This window comes from Megascapheus bottae, chromosome 5, assembly GCF_031878675.1.
Source record: "Megascapheus bottae isolate mThoBot1 chromosome 5, mThoBot2.hap1, whole genome shotgun sequence".
In the NCBI taxonomy this organism is placed as follows: domain Eukaryota; kingdom Metazoa; phylum Chordata; class Mammalia; order Rodentia; family Geomyidae; genus Megascapheus; species Megascapheus bottae.
The window spans coordinates 56,010,988-56,027,669 of record NC_143513.1 but is presented as its reverse complement, the minus strand read 5'-3'; the positions used below and the strand labels follow the sequence as shown (position 1 = coordinate 56,027,669).

The 16,682-nt window shown below is 36.4% G+C and overlaps 1 pseudogene; it reads left to right on the top strand.

Moving 5' to 3' along the window:
- The first annotated feature begins 6,781 nt into the window (after window positions 1-6,781).
- LOC150063434 (large ribosomal subunit protein uL24 pseudogene) lies at window positions 6,782-14,778 on the top strand (annotated as a pseudogene).
- Window positions 14,779-16,682: the final 1,904 nt, after the last annotated feature.

Genomic DNA, 16,682 nt, shown 5'->3' with positions numbered 1-16,682 from the left:
TTAGCCATTCTACAAAATATTCATTAGGATCTGTATCATCCTTTAAAATTCTGTTGAGACATTTTTCCTCCTTCCTCTCAAATAAGCTACAGAGTAGAGTTTATTGTACGGTTCATCACTAAAGTTTCTTCTTTTTCCCCTGTGGGTAAGTTCACACAAGGCCAAAATATAAAGCAGTTGATTTTACTGTGTTGTATACCATTGCTGTATATCAAAGTAATTTTTACAAGCTTTCATCCTAAACCTTAGATAATGTAATTAATAATTTGCATGTTTATTTATGGCCTAAGTGTGATTCTTTAATAAAAGCTAGTGGGAAAGGATCCTCTATGAAGCTGATAACTAGACCTACACTTTTCCTGCAATGTATGAAATATTGTACCAGAGTATTAAAAGATATGTAATATCTTATTGATAAATCTATCTTAAAAGAATAAGTTTTAGGATGTAATCATTTTGATGTGAATTATGTAAATGTTGATAGTATGCTGTTGGTTATATATTTAATGTCAAGAGATTCACTGACTTGCCTTATTTTGCCCACATACAGTACATAATCCATTGTTAATTGTTTGTTTGTTTTAAGTGACATTAAAAAAATAGTTTACACGAGAAACATGAGTAGGTGTTACTCAGCTCCTCCACTGGGCGATGGGTGTTAGTTCTATGCTTTGGGAGCTGTGAAGTTGTCAAGTGTATTCACATCTTGTATGGAACTAAAAATTAGTAATAAAGCAATTTTCTTATGGTAAAAAATATTCCAGGGCCAGGTCTAGAGGTAAAGTGTAGCATGCACGAAGCCCTAGATTTGAATCCTCAGTACCACATACACAGAAAAAGCCAGAAATTGTGCTGTGGCTCAAGTAATAGAGCACTAGCTTTGAGAAAGCCTAAGAACAGTGTCCAGGCCCCAAGTTTAAGGCCCAGGACTGGCAAAAAAAATTGCAGCCAAAGAGCAATAGATCCATTTATAATGGCACTAGTTGTATATAAAAATATGTACATAATGCCTATTTTCTGAACATACTTCCAGTCTGTAACTACAATCATTTTGTAACTACTAGCACCACCCTATTCAATGAAAAATATACCCCAGGTTAAATAATAAGTTAGAATATCCCATTGCAGTTTACCTCTGGGTATGTGCATGCTGAAAGATAATGTTCCTATTTTTATACCTCTTTCCCATTCGTGTTTGTTGATATATTCAAACTACTATCAATTTAGTAGTACAGCAGAGTTTCTGAATCACAGTTCTATTACATTATTATTTTCAAAAAGTCAGAGCAAAGACGCATGTTCTAAATATTCCTGACTAATCCCCAGCCAATGATTCAGAAACCTTCCCTTCTATTGTATCCATTTGCTTGTAGCTTCCACAAAAAGGAAATAACAATGAGCCCGGGAGTTTGGCCTAGTGGTAGAATGCTTGCCTAGCATGCACGAAGACCCGGGTTCGATTCCTCAGTACCACATACATATCAAAAAGCCAGAAGTGGTGCTGAGGCTCAAGTGGTAGAGTGCTAGTCTTGAGAAAGTCCAAGGACAGTGCTCAAGCCCTAAGCTCAAGCCCAGGACTGGCAAAAAAAAAAAAAATGAAATAACAAAACTTCACAATTAATATAAACTTACATTACCACTAATAAAATTTGGCTCACTCCCGCTAAAGTATTTTTTTACATTTTCAACATAATGTGTTTATTATTTTAAAGATGTGAGTAGCGCTGTAGCTCTAGAGGGAGGGCAGTAGGCTTGGGCTGAAGAGCTCAGGGACAATGCCCAATCCCAGAGTTCAAGTCCCACACCACCAAAAAAAAAAGGAAAGAAAAAAATTCATATTTCTCTGGCCAGGAGTGTGGCCTAGTGGTAGAGTACATGCTTAGCATGTACAAAGCCCTGGATTCAATTCCTTGGTACCACATACACAGAAAAGCCCAGAAGTTGCGCTATGGATCAAGTGGTAGAACGCTAGGCTTGAGAAAGCCCAGGGACAGTGCCCAGGTCCTAAGTTCAAGTCCCAGCACTGGCAAAAAAAAAAACACGTAGATATGTACATTTTCTTTAAACATTATATAGTAAACTCTTGAAAGCACAGCCAGAAAATAACTGAAATTTAAGTCACTTTTATAGGCGTCATATAAAACATGCTGCATAAAATTCTCTATGGAGTGAAGTTTGGAAATGAGACTGAATTATTTGCAGCTGACACATTTTTAGACCCTAAAACATGCTCACTACATTGGAGAAAATCTTGTTGATTAAATCACTTGAGCTATCAACCTTTTCTTTAAGCATCTTGATATGGTTTTGACTGATACCATCTGTTATTGACTGAAAAAAAATCACTTTACCTTGGAAGGTATTCATCAAATTATAGGTGACATATTTGCTTGAGAAAATACCAGACCATCTGGTACTATAAAACTGTGTTTCAAAACTATACTACCATCCTGTGTCAGTGATCCATCCACATTTTTCAGGAGCTCTTTTTGTTATACTCCAAAACCAGAAACACATGATATTTTTGGCTCCTGGTTAAAGAAGCAAAGAAAAACATTTACAAAGGGATTTTTCTAAACATTATGATATGTTACAGCTATTCACCAAAGAGTGCATAGGTATACAGAAGAGTAAAATGGACAGAAGAAAGGAATGAGTATGTTGGGCTTTATGAATATTTCATATCCTGAATATGTGACCTCATAGAAAACTGTGTACTATCCTGTTTGTAAGCCTAAAAACTAAAATGTCAGAATACAAACATAGCCTACTGCTACTAAAATTCTATAGCTGATAACTTGTGGTGTTGTCATATGTTTTTCTAATGATTAAAGCAGCAAATTTAAAAGTCAAGAATATAATCTTGGCTGGAAGTTTAGCCTAGTGGTAGAGTGCTTGCCTAGCATACACGAAGACCAGAGTTCGATTCCTCAGTACCACGTACATGGAAAAAAGCCAGAAATGGTGCTGTGGCTCAAGTGGTAGAGCTCTAGCCTTGAGAAAGCCCAAGGACAGTGCCCAGTCTCTGAGATCAAGGCCCATGACTGGCCAAAAAAAAAAAGAATATAATCTCATCTCTAATTTTGTATCTAATTTTAGTAAACTTTGATACAGGCCAAATTTCTCTGACTGCAAAATGAACCAATTCATTACCAGAGCCAAGTTTCTTTGATCAATTTTACCAACTAGGAAAGGAAAAGGCTGACCAAGATTCTCACTAAGGATGGTCATACATCCGATGCACTTAAATAATGTAATATTTATTTAAATATTTCCTGAGTACTTACTATGTAGCTAGCAATACAAAATGCTGAGAAACTAAATATGAATTAAATAATACAGTTCCCACCACAAAATGCTTAATAGCCAATAAATCAGATGACTGGAGTATTTAGAAATGTTAACAGAAGCTTGCAAGTGTAATGAGAATTATGAAGAGGTAAAGAAGAGTAGCCAGGTGCAATGGTTCACACCTGTAATCCTAGCTACTCAGGAGGCTGAGATCTGAGGATCAAGGTTCAAATCCAGCCTGGGCACAAAAGGATCTGAGACTTTATCTCCAAATAACCTCTAGAAAATGGAAGATAGGGAGTGGCTCAAGGATAGGATGGTAGCCTTGAGCTGAAGAGCTCAGGGACAATACCCAGGCCCAGGGTTAGGATAGTAGCCTTGAGCTGAAGAGCCCAGGCTGAGTTCAAGCCCCATGACCCACAAAAAAAAAGAAAAAAGAAAAAAAAAGAGGAGTAAAGCATCTTAGAGAATTGTCAGGAAGTGGCCATAAAATATATGGTGAACCTGGGTGTGGTGGCTCACACCTGTAATCCTAGCTACTCAGGAGGCTGAGATCTGAGGATCACAGTTCAAAGCCAGCCCAGGAACAGAAGTACTGAGATGCTTTACTCCACTTAACTACTAGAAAAATGGGGAGTGGTGCTGTAGCTCCAGGGGTAGGGTGGTAGTTTTGAGCTGAGGAGCTCAGGGACAAAGGCCAGGCATAGAGTTCCAGCCCCACAACATACATGAGAAAGAAATACATAGTTCAGTAGTAACTCAATAAAGAGATGAAAAGAGAGATCATTGCAAATATACATGTATATATAATATACAAATATTATATATACACATTTGACTTTGTTTGAACAGAACAGTAGTGTAATGTAATTTATGATTTATGCCTAGAAAAGAACATTCCTGGTTTTAAAAAGTAACTTATTCCAATGGATTTTAATTGATCTGAAAGTTCTTTTGAAACTTGCAACCCCACTGAGTGTCAGATGATCTTTGCCCGCGCATCTACTTTTTCCTTCAAGTCTATGCATAATTATTGAGTCACTCATTAAACAAAATGGATGGTTCTATAAACACTACTCACTACTGAGAAAAATCCCAGAATGACCTACCAAGACGCCTTTGCAACTGCGGCAAAATGGAAAGATATTGACACAAGGTCATACTCATTGTTTCAAAGTAGTTTTTGAAGACCAGTCGAGACAAACTTTTCTCCCCAAGAGTCACCAGATTAGAGGGCATCAAAGGAAGGCAAAGTAAAGCACTGAGATCCATGGTGTTGCTACCTACATTTTACAAGGCTTCAGCTTCTACTGGAAGTTTTCTCTAAGAAATGAAATATATGGTTACTATATTCTTTTTCTAATTACAGTCCAGGAATAGCTCCAAAATAGCCTGGCTATTTTGTCAGTCCTTCCTGAAAGGGGGCTGTCCATCACCCATGTGACAAGTGACTGAGAAGGACATTGGTTTTTTGTTGTTTTGTTTTGTTTTGTTTTTTGTATTTTATTGTAATTAATAAAAGGGTTACAGTCATATTCACCAAATAGAAGCTGCATTACTTTACAAACATTGATACCCCTTCTCAGGTTTTTGTCCCTGTTTCCCTCCCCCCACCCCCTCCCCTCATCTTGTTTTCCCCTTCCCTTTCCTATTTCAAATAAAAAAATCATATATACAATATACTAGAAAACAAGGTAAGATACTGTAACAATATGACAATAATCAAGGGACAGCAAAGAGATGAGAAAGAACATTGTACATTAAGAACAACAATCACACATTATATGGCTCTTGTTTCCATCACCTGAAGGTCCTTTCATTTTGCCTCATGCTATATGGCCTTTTGTATCTAGGTTTTGAGCTGTTGTAATCCTCTTCTAGGAGTGCCCAAGGTTTGTACTAATTATTACAAATGAGGGAAACCATTGAGCTTATGTATCTTTGAGTCTGGCCTACTTCACTTAATATGATTTTTTTCCAAGTCTTTCCATTTCCATACAAATAGGGTGATATCATTTTTTCTGATGGAAGCATAGAATTCCATTGTGTATAAATAACACATCTTCTTGACCCATCCATCTACCGAGTGGCATCTGGTTTGGTTTCATATCTTTGCTATGGTAAATAGTGCTGCAGTGAACATCGTTGTGCTAATGGATTTAGTCTGTCCTTGTTTCTGGACGATTGGGTAAATGCCAAGTAGTGGAATTGCTGGGTCATAGGGGAGGTCTTTGTTTAGTCTTTTGAGGCACTGCCACACTGCTTTCCAGAGTGGTTAAATGAGTTTACACCAACAGAGTAGTAGTGATCCCTCCTGGCCACATCCCCACCAGTATCTGATGTTATTAGATTTCTTGCTGATGGCCATTCTAACTGGAGTGAGGTGGAATCTCAGAGCTGTTTTGATTTGCATTTCTTTTATGCCCAGAGATGTTGAGCATTTCTTCATTTGTTTCTTGGCCATTTTTATTTCCTCTTCAGAGAAGTCTCTTTTTAAGTCTTTGGCCCATCTTTTAATGGTATGGTTGTTTCTTTGAAGATTAGTTTTGGAGTAATTCAGTTTTTTGTGCTGTTGACACATTTTAGATATGAGGCCTTTGTCTATTGTATGGTTAGCAAAAATCTTCTCCCACTCTGCGGGCTTTCTATTTAGCTTGCTAGCTATGTCCTTTGCCATACAGAAGGTCTGCAGTTTAACACAGTCCCATTTGTCCAAACTTTCTTTAATTTGTTCTGTTTCTGGGTAAATTTTCAACGTGTGCCAAGGAGACCTAGTGCATCTCCAATTCGTGTATCTGCTTTTACCTCGAGGTATTTGATCCATTTGGAGTTAATCCTGGTGCAGGGTTACATAGAAGGATCCAACTTTAGTTTTCTGCAGGTGCTTAACCAGTTCTGCCAGCACCACTTGTTGAAGAGGCTGTCTTTCTTCCATTTTATTTTTTGTCTCCCGTATCAAAGATTAGGTGGCCATAGGTCTGTGGTTTGATTTCTGGGTCTTCAGTCCTATTCCATTGGTCCTCAGGCCTGTTCTTGTGCCAGTCCCAAGCTGTTTGGTTAGTATAACTCTGTAATAGAGTCTAAAGTTTAGTATTGAAATTCCTCCTGTTCTTTCTGCTAAGAATTGTTTTTGCTATACGGGGTCTTTTATTTTGCATATGAAATTTTTAATTGCTTCTTCTATTTCCTTAAAAATGACATCGAAATATTGATGGATATTGCGTTGAATTTGTAGATAGCCCTTGGCAAGATTATATTTTCATGATGTTAATTTTTCAAATCCAGGTACATGGAAGGTTTTTCCATTTCTCAATTCTGCTTTAATTTCTTTTTGAGCTATCTCCTAGGAAAGAGTATATCCAGGTAAGTCAGGTTGGTCTGCAGTTCACATGAGTTCTTTTTAAAGTAATAAAAATTTACACTAGAGAACTGGAAGTGGCCTGTAGTTCTCTTCCCCTTTTCAGCCATTGCTGAATCAGGAGAGGACAAAATGAAGTTCAATCCCTTTGTCACTTCTGACCGAAGCAAGAACCAGAAAAGACATTTCAATGTACCTTCCCACATTCGCAGGAAGATTATGTCTTCCCTTATTTCCAAAGAGCTGGGACAAAAGTACAACGTTAGGTTTATGCTCTCCGAAAAGATGATGAGGTGCAGGTTGTACAAGGGCACTATAAAGGTCAGCAGATCGGCAAAGTGGTGCAGGTTTACAGGAAGAAGTGTGTCATCTACACTGAACAGGTACAGGGGGAAAAGGTCAATGGAACCACTGTCCACGTGAGCTTCACTACAGCAAATTGGTTATAACCAGGCTGAAACTGGACAAAGATGGCAAAAAGATCCTGGAACGGAAAGCCAAATCCCTCCAAGTAGGAAAGGAAAAGGGCAAATACAAGGAAGAAACAATTGAGAAGATGCAGGAATTAAGTAATCTTATATACACCTTTCATTACAAAAAGAACCTAAGTGAAAAAAAATTACACTAATATAGATATGTTTCCAAAAGAATTTAAGGGCCGGGAGTTTTGTCTAGTGGTAGTGCTTCCCTAGCATTCATGAAGATCCGGGTTTGATTCCTCAGCACCACATACATAGAAAGCCAGAAGTGGTGCTGAGGCTCAAGTGGGAGAGCGCTAGCCATGAGAAAGTCAAATGACAGTGCTCAGGCCCTGAGCTCAAGCCCCAGGACTGGCAAAAAACAATCAAACAAACAAAGATGGAAAGAAAGAATTTTAATATTCCAGAACCAAAATACATTCATTTAGAAAAGTAGCAACATTTTTCTTTTCACATGAAGCTCTTCAGCAACACAAAATACACTGATAAATTCACAATAGAATGAGCCACTATAAAGTGGGATTTAGTTTTGAAGAAAGATCTCTGAGGAAGTTGTTGTAAAGGCTCATTGATATGTAGAAGTTGGTACCATGTGTAGTAGTGTCACAAAACCTGTTGTGCTGCTCAATTCTCAAATGGAATTTTTTGACATGTGGTTTTCTGTCGGGGTCCTTCGTCCCCGGTCCCCCTCTACTAGTAGGAGGATGGGGAAAAACACTCCCCGACCAGGCCAAGCCACGAGAGGAAGGGGCCCAATGTCCTCCCGCACCCAGCCTTCTTACCCCGGAGCATGAACAGAGATGCCATGCAGCTTCATCAAGGCAGGAAAATCTGTCTCTCTCTATTCCCTAAATCCCTCCTCCTCATATTGGGTGAGGAGCCTATCAGTATACAAGATGGACAGGGCAAAGAGATCCACATGTTTTATCCCTACTACAAGCCTCAGCAGAAAGTTATTAGATATGACGTTCCTCGGCCCCCAACAGTTTTCTACCATCATGCATTTACCATTTGCAAAATATTGATTCACTGAGTTATAAAGCCCATGTAAGTGGTGTCAAGTTTTATTCTTAAAATAACAATAGCAGCAACAAAAGTCACCTCGACCAACATCTTCATCAATCATCAAGAGTATGATGGTGCTATGAAGCTCCTAGGAGCAGATACAAGATTTCAAAATCTCTAACTTTAACCAGAAAATTCAAAGTGGGTCATTTTCAAAGAAGTGTCTACCAGCTACACCGATGTAAATAACTCATATCTTCAAATAACAGAGCACTATCACACAATTTTTCAGAGGTTCCATCTCAAGGCTTTACACAAGACAGGTAACCACTTCCTGAACCATGTCTCCCATTCTTTTTAATCTAATACGTTTGAGGTAGGATCTCACTTCATGACTGAGTCATCCTAGTGTACAATCCTCCTATTTCTATTTCCTACTACAGTTAAGATTATATGAATACAATAGTATGCTCAGTATTTTTCTGCTGTAATGAAGTTTTCGGAACTATTTCCCTGAGCGAGGCTAGAAATACGATCCCCCTGATCTCAGCTCCCCCGTGTAGCTAAGAAAACTGGTGTACATCATCATGCTGTTTATGGGTCTGAGATAGATTCCAGTGGATATTTTGCCTGGGCTGGCCTAGGTACATCTCATTTTGACACAAGAGATGAGTATTCATTGATCAGTATTTAACATTGTTTTAGTACCTTATAAAGAATGATATTGAGTGAAAATTGCAGTTTTCATTTTACCATAAGAGCTATCACACACACACACACACACACACACACACACACACACACACACACACACACACAAAGAGCTGGTGCCAACAATTTATTCAACAGAGATTTTGTTCTATATTAAGATAGTGAAAACTGCAAGTAATATCTTCACATTGTTTTGAAAATTGTTTCCATGGATCTCTGATATCTGTGGACTACATTTTAAAATTATTTATCTCATCTCAAAATAAAATCAAAGGTGCTATTTCAAGGTTTGTGTGGGAAAATCTTATTCCAAACAAATAGATCTACCAGCCAAGGGGGCTCAGAGGGTATTTCCCTCGCTTATGTATTCCTGAGAAAGTCTCTTAAGAACATGAAGCTATTCAACTTGATATCATTTGATTCTACAATGGCATATTAGTTAACTATCATTGAGTAACAAATTATTCTCAAATTTAAAGAACTTTTAAAGGAGATTTCTTCTTCACCATTCTGTAGGTTAATGAATCTGTTCAGCCTGATCACACTGTGTAGAATGTTCAATAGAAGTGGCCCCAACACTGATGACATTATATGTCAGCGGGTTGGAGTTAATGACGCTGGGAACCTTACTTGTTTGTTTGTTTTTGATTGAGGTGTCATTTTATCTTCTTTTAGGATAAAGTGACTTTCTTACATGATAGTATAAGGGACAAAATTTCAAGAAGATTAAAACAGAATCCATCACAACCTATCCATCAAAGCAAACCACAGAGCTTTCTGGAAGGATCTTTAAAGACTCTATGACCTACCAAAAAGGTCTCCTTTAATATGACTGAAATTAATTACCTCGTGAGAACACTGAAATGCAGTGGAAAAACTTCTAAAGAGGCATCATCTATTTGAAAGACAGAGGTCAAGTATCCACAAAGAGAAGGCATAAATCCTCAATACTTATCATTGTTCCTTTAAAGAAATGCTACTCAAACAAGAAAGGCAGCATGACTAAAAGAATAAGGATTGCCAATGTTCGAATGAGTGACAACTTGGGTGTTCAATTTAGTAGCAGATTATGACCCACAAGACAATGTAAAAAAAAAAATCCCAGAACCCATATGAACTTAAATAAACTAATAGCGGCAACAAGATAAGAAGACTGCTTTACTTTGTAGTAGAATCCCAAATGAGATGAATAGAAGGAATTTTGGAAATTAGAAAATCCCACTTGGAAACCACTGATTGATTCTTTATTAAAATCATCCCTGAACAACAAAACTTGGAAGCGTGATCTTGATGACCTTCTCTAATCTATGTGTCTCACTGATTAGATAAGAAACCATTAATTAAGTGAAGGTTTAAAATTAATCTTGATTACCCTGTGTTAAAGTAAATACCCATGAAAGGATACTTTCAGAAAGAAAAGCTAAAAATTCTCAGGAGAAATATAAAGTTAACCTAAAATAATTTTGCCAGCAAGGGAAAACATAAATATTGCATGCCTCCTGGTGGAATGTACTGAGAACAATTCTGTAATATTCTAGCCAAGATTTATAGCCAAATTTATTCACAATAAACCTCAGACGAACATAAATAGAAGAGACTACCACGTAAGCAGAGGACTGCACTCTTCAAAAATTGGCAAGGGTATTAAAACAAAGAATGGCTGTGAAAATGTTTTACGTAAAAATAACTGTATGACAGGTAAGTACATTATGTGCCCCTGGATTAAACCAGAAAAATAAAAATGAACATACTTGTAATTGTATTTTTTGTCAGGGTAACATATAGAGGGTTAGAGTTATAATCTTCAGGTAGTAGGTACATACCTCTTGAATACTGATACCCTTTCTCATATTTTTCTCCCACTTTCCCTCCTTCCACCTCCTCCCAATTATCTTGTTTCCCCCCTTCCCTTCCCTATCTCAAATTAGCAAATAAATATATGTACAATATACGAGATGACAAAGTCAGATACTGTAACATGAGATAGACTGTAAGGGGAAGAAAGAAAAGAAAAGAGCTCTAGAATATGGAAACAAGAGGTTTATCTTTGTGACTGATTTTTTTTTTAATGCTCTAAGGGAGACTCATGGACAATGTTCAATCAAAGTCTTTGGAATATATATATATATATATATATATATATATATATATATATATATATATATATATATGGCTGGGAGTTTGGCCTAGTGGTAGAGTGCTTGCCTAACATGCACAAACACCCAGGTTCAATTCCTCAGTACCATGTACATAGAAAAAAGCCAGAAGTGATGCTGTAGCTCAAGTGGTAGAGCTCTAGCCTTAAGAAAGCCCAAGGACAGTGCTCAGGCCCTGAGCTCAAGGCCCAGGACTGGCAAAAAAAAAAAAAAATATATATATATATATATATATACATATATATAGTCTTTGTATTAATTTCCTAATTTACTGATTTTGCTATGTATATAAATGAATTTTCTCACTTATATACAAGATAATAAAATGATGGGAATAAATACTAACATTTTTGCCATCCGTGTGAAGGGCATGTAGAGATTCTTCAGATTATTTTTATAGTTTTCCTATAACTTTGAAATATTATTCAAATAAATTTAATTGTGATTCATAATAAACACTCTATGCTATTTTTTCACAAAACAAAATACACATATGTATACATAATTTGAGCTACATTCCCAGCCCTAGCTGGGAATTTTTGATTAAATGAACTCAAAGGTTCAAATTAACCAGCAAAGAGCCACTTTGGATGAGATTCAGGCTACCACAAAATATTGCCAATGTAGCATCTTTGAGAAGTATAAGAAATTTGCAAACATTTACGGGTTTGAGAAGTGTAGCCAGTAAGGAAACATGCCCATATGGAGATCTCAAAGATACCCAAATTAGTCTGAATTTATATTAATTTTGTACTGGAATATTTTTCATGATTGTCTCCAAAAATACTCATGTTCCCTTCATGGAAAAGAAGAAAAGTTTGCAGAGAGAGAACAATTGTACTTCAGTTAATGGGCAATAGGCCAGTTATTATGATTAAAATAAAAAAACAGCTTTCAGGCTATCCTAAAACAAGCTTTCTGTTTTGAAGTTATTATTCACTTATCTTTTGTTGGTTGTAGTTCTTATTTATTTTTAATATTTTTATTATTTTTAAGTAGTACAAAGGAACTTCCATTCAACAAAGCAGTTTATGAATACAGTGCATCTTGATCAATGTCACCCTTTCAACTTTCTAACTCAAATGTCTTTTAGAATGTAATACAGAAACATTTTAATTATTCATAAATCCTTTAAAATATATTATGTAAAATTTTAACATTGAACATTTTTTATTATGGTAAATGTTTAAACTAAATATCACAGCATGAGAGAAAATGCAAATAACATTTAAGTACATGTAATTTATATTCTGACAGAGGATGTAATTAATTAGAAACAACTTATATTTGTCTCCTAGATCAGATAAAGCATCATTAATTATACTGAAGGTTTTTAAGATTGCAGAAATGTAAATAGGAATATAAAACACCATTGACATAAAATAATGCACACTTTTAAACATTGTTCTTGCAAATTTCAAGTCTTGCTATAAATTACCTAAATCTAGAGTGTTACCTTATTTGCATTATCTGAGTAAAATCTTAGGGATACGTGTTTAATACTAAGTAGATTTATTGTTCTTGAGTGTCAACTTAAATTGTATTCTAAGACCCTTAATTAACTTTAAGACTTCAGACTTAATTAACTTTAAGACCTAAGGCTTGAAAATGTCCAAGTAATTAAAATAAATAGACATTGCTCTTTGTTACAGAGGACATGGTTCTTAGATAGCAGTGAAACTAGAGAGGGTATTAAACTAAAATAGTTGGACAGTGCACCGTAATTTTTACTTACTGATTTTTGTATATTTGTAATCACTTTTGTCCTTTGAAATTTTAGTTCAGTAGTAGTTGTTATTGTTGTTCTTGTACAAAGGAATTTCCATTTAACAAAGCAGTCTGTGAATACAATGCTTCTTGATCAATGTCACTCCTGTGAATCTTATCTGTCCTTGCCTTCCTAACACTTTCCTCATATTCTTAATTTGGTAGGATATACATTAAATTATTGACTGCATTCTTCCTCCATCTCCTCTCTTCATCCATCTATTCTATTCCCCTTAACTGTTTCCTGATGTTCATTTTCTTGAACTTTGAGTTTGCCTTTCTGTGGAATTATGCCGTTTTAGTCCTTATTGAACTTACCATAATATGGAATACCCCCTTTATCTACAAAAGATACATTTCAAGACCCTTGTGGATGCCTGAAACCACAGCTGGGGACAGATCTTGTACATACTGGTATTTTCCTTGTGTTTAAATATCTATGATAAACTTCATTTATAAATTAGGGACAGGAAGTGATTATCACAGTTAATAAAAAGAGAACATGTCCAGTAATATTCTATAATAAAAGAAAAGTGAGTATAACTCCCCATGATTATCTTACTGTACTCTGAAGCTTAGTGATATTGCCATGTAACTTTTTCTTCCCTTTTTACATAAAGGTCCTTGTCCATATTGAATCAAGAACATTCCTTGAGTTTAAAAAAATGCTCATAAGAGGGAGTATCAATGTGTGAGAAGTAATGTGCCTACTATCTGGCAAATGTAACTGTAACCTCTCTATACATTACCTCAATAATAAAAAATAAAATGAAAAAATGTTATGCTCCTCCAACAATAAAAAATTTTAAAAAATTAAAAATACTATGCTCATTTATAATCAGCAATAGAAACAAGATGATATATCATCCTCCAATGCCAGTGGCTCAAGAAAAAGTAGGGAAAATCCTCCATTCAATATCAAGTTGAATGTCACAAATTAAGATAAAACAACAGGAGGCTCATAAATATATACATATATAGATGTATATATAATCTATACCATGTACCATGATTACCTTTCTGTTGTCTGCTTATCACATCATTATGAGCATTGAGGTTCAAACTCTAAAAGGGCATATTTATCAACACTTCTGATTGAAAATTTATCATGACAAAGAAGGGGTGTTGCTCTGGGCTTCTGAAGCCCCTTTCCGCTAGCTTTTGAAAGCACCCCAAGTCTTCCACTTGTCTGCAGAAATGACTTTAGACAGGCATTTTCCATGGTCTGAATGAAGCTGTTTTCCCCAAAACATATATTGAAGCCTGGGTCCCCAACATGAGAAATGATATTAGGAAATGATGCCTCCAAGAAGTAATTAGGTGTCAGTCCTCATGAATGAAATTAGTGTCCTAGGAAAAGGAACTCTAGAAAGTTCACTTAGCCCTCCTTCTACCACAGGAGGCTAGATACAGAAGTTGGCAGTCTGCAACTTGAAAGAAGATTATCAAGAGAATTCACCCATACTTGAGACTTTTAATCTCCCAAAATGATACAAATAAATAGTTTATAAGCCACCTAGTCTGACATATTTTTACAGTGCCTCTATCCACAATTGAACCATCATGATTAATTTTTTTTAAATTTTCTTGAGTCTCTCCACCCTGAATATGAAATTGAGAAAGATAGCATTCTCTTTCACACTGTGAGAAAAGTTCATTGTTGAATGAGAATCAAAAAATGGACAAGTTAGAATGGGATTCTCAAGGGCAGTGTAAGGACTGAGGAGTTCATTATTTAAGTGAGCAGCATTGTGTCTCTGTGAATCTTTGGAAGTTTGTGGGGCTGTACTCAGTGACTGTAGGAGACTCGGTTCCGGTGGACCTGAGGGACATGATTGAGCACATCTGCAGAGAAGGTTACTGGACTTCGTCTTCAGTGGGCTTCATTCACAAGACCTCCACCTCTTATGTAACAGAGTCACAGTCCTGGGCAAACATCCCAGGAAATGTCTTTGAAAACTCTGAGAAGGGAAGCCTGCTGATCAACGAGGTGGAATTTTCAAGCCACTGAAATTTAAGTTGTAAATATAAATTCTGTTCCATTTTATCCACAAGCTTGTGAAGTACAAGAGTACATTTGGTAACAACAGCACCAAAAAGTCAAAGTCTTAAAAGATAAATTTCAAAGGGAAAGTTTACAGCATGTCCTCTGCAGGACAGACGATCCATGATACTCTTTCAACCCAGGGAGCTAAATGAGAGCTTTGACAGTGCAATGACTCAGATAATAAAATAAAGTCATAACATCAATAGCCTCAAATGTTTAGGGATATATATGAGAACATAAATATTAAATGCTAAAAAGAAAAGGACTTAACCTGCCCTCCACATCCAGCCAGCTGGCTCTCTTCCACTGTTTGTGTCCTCCAAGATGATCCCGATTGAAAGAAAGAAAGAAAGAAAGAAAGAAAGAAAGAAAGAAAGAAAGAAAGAAAGAAAGAAAGAAAAGAAGGAAGGAAGGAAGGAAAAGAAAAGAAAAGAAAAAAGAACTCAAGAATAATGGCCTAAAGCACATTGTAACCAAGCAACAATGGCCTACAGAACCTTGTAAAAGGGATAGCAATTTGCTGGGGATTTTCATTATTTTATTTCATGTTTATAAAGAAAAAAATCTAATTGCTTTACTCTATACAAATAGATAGCTTATCAGAGGGCAGATATTGCCACAAAAGTAATACAAGTATTCATTTCTGTCTGAGTACTTCTAATCAGATGAAGTCAACATAGCAATGCTGACATTGCTAGTTAAATTTCAGCAATTCATTTCTTTTTTTTTTGCTTTTTGTGATTGTTTTATTTTTTTCATATATTTTTATTGTAATTAATAGAAGGGTTACATATTTGCCAGATAGATGGTGCATTAATTCCCATACATTGATACCCTTTCACATGTCTTGGTCCCCATTTCCCTCCCCCTAACCCCCACCCTTAGCAATTCATTTCTTCAAAGAAGATTTTGTTTTATAGCACCATGGACATGCAAGGTCTTCCTGGAGAATAACAGGTTAAAGAAAATGTGTTTATTATGCTTTACAACAGGGCATATCAATAGAACTTTTTTTGCCAGTCTTGGGACTGAACTCAGGGCCTCGGCACTGTCCTTGGGCTTTCTCCAGGATAGAGCTCTACCGCTTGAGCAACAGCACCACTTTTGGCTTTTTCTTCATATGTGGTACCAAGGGATTGAACCCAGGTCTCCGTGCATGCTAGGCAAGCACTCTACCACTAGGCTAAACTCCTGGCCCAACTAGAACTTTTTTGAGTAATCAATAACATAAGGCATAAATCAAATGGCAAAGGCAGAGCAGAACTTGTGCTGCTATGGCCTGTGACCTGACCATAAAAGCCATTTTAGAGGCCTAAATTATCTTCTGAAATACAGAGCTTTCTGCCTTTCTTTATAACTGAACCTCTCACATTGTTATTAGATGACAGTTACTTAGGGGACTCTTGGAATGCTGCTTAGCTGTACACTATTTGATAGAATGCAATGTCATCTTAATCCATTAAAATGATAACACCACCAAGAAGCAAAAGGTTGATAGAGGTAAATATTCCCTTAGCATAGCTGATGAACACTTCTGACTGTTTTTAAGTTCAAGGAGCTATTATTAGAAAATTGTAGTGCCATGCAGTTAAGTATGGCAGATGGCATATAGGAGTGAGTGTTGTACAATTTACAGTAAACAAATTCTTTATCTTTGACGGGTCATGGGGAGAACTAAAATGGTCTCCAATTCAGCCAGGGAATATGCAAGAAAACACTGACATGCAGATTCGCTAATTACAGTGAAATGTGTTAAAAAGCTACAATTATCCCAATGGATGGAACCTTTTCCCATGAAGATTAGAAAAAACAACCAGGCGTCATGGGCTGACAGCAGGATGCCATTTGTAAATGTGCCCCAGATTGGT